The sequence below is a fragment of the Schistocerca gregaria genome, unplaced genomic scaffold (assembly GCF_023897955.1).
Source record: "Schistocerca gregaria isolate iqSchGreg1 unplaced genomic scaffold, iqSchGreg1.2 ptg000457l, whole genome shotgun sequence".
Classification (NCBI taxonomy): domain Eukaryota; kingdom Metazoa; phylum Arthropoda; class Insecta; order Orthoptera; family Acrididae; genus Schistocerca; species Schistocerca gregaria.
This window is the reverse complement of record NW_026061875.1, coordinates 12,488-13,485: the sequence shown is the minus strand read 5'-3', so window position 1 is coordinate 13,485 and position 998 is coordinate 12,488. Positions and strand designations below refer to the sequence as shown.

General features: G+C 50.2%; 1 non-coding gene across 1 annotated transcript; it reads left to right on the top strand.

Moving 5' to 3' along the window:
• Nucleotides 1-314: 314 nt before the first annotated feature.
• LOC126312908 (5S ribosomal RNA) lies at nt 315-433 on the top strand. Its single transcript, XR_007554819.1, has one exon. It is a non-coding gene; the product is annotated as a 5S ribosomal RNA (ribosomal RNA).
• Nucleotides 434-998: the final 565 nt, after the last annotated feature.

Below are 998 nucleotides of genomic sequence, written 5' to 3'. Positions count from 1 at the left end.
GTCGGTCCAGCAGGACACTGCCACACCCCGCGCAGTCCCCCCGCCGCCCGGCCGCGCGCAAGCCCTGCGCCGGATAACAAGAACAAGGTGCGTCTGCCGCGAGTGTCGGAGGCCGCACGCACCAAACGAATGACAGGCGGTGCAACGAGCAGCTGTGTTGTGCGTCCGACCCACGTGGCGGCGCGCCGCACTGCGCGTCGCTCTCGAGGTGGAAGGACGTGCTTTGCGTCAAATGTGCCACCGAAAAACGGCGATTGCGTGTGTTGGGAGGAGAGGCGAAGCCTTCTTCTGCTGTGCGGCTACAGTATAAGGACGCCAACGGCCATACCATGTTGAATACACCGGTTCTCGTCCGATCACCGAAGTTAAGCAACATCGGGCCCGGTTAGTACTTGGATGGGTGACCGCCTGGGAACACCGGGTGCTGTTGGCTCCCTCTCATTTTTTCCTTTTTACGTCGCTACACCGGTCAGCCCTCTTTTCATACTAACTCTCAGGTGTGACAAAGATGCTTCCTCAAGCATTTTAAACGACTGTATTAAACGTAACATATGAAACTACAGTAATAAATTAAGTTTGAGCAAGAATGCGCGAAGGAAGAGTGCTAGAACACCTTGAAAGTAACGAAACACTGCGAATCGACAGATGTGCTCTTCAAGTGCGTCAGAGCCTACTGTTTTGTAGGAGCGTTTAATTCCAAAAACTAACTAAATAAATAAATAAACAAAAAACTAAAAAATCAACTGTTCTCGCCCGATCACCGACGATAAGCAACAACGTTAGTATTCGGGTCCATGACCGCCTGGGAACTCTGGCTGTCTTCATTTTTTGCTTCTTTTCGCTACCCCTGCCAGCCCTCTTTTCCAAAGTGTCTCTAGAAATACCAAGAGTATGAAGCGACAGGAACGTTCTGAAATACGCCAGTTCTTATAGTTTTGTAGCAGTGTTCAACTGCAAATTTGTGAACAAAAATTTATCTTTCGCCGATGGAAGAGATG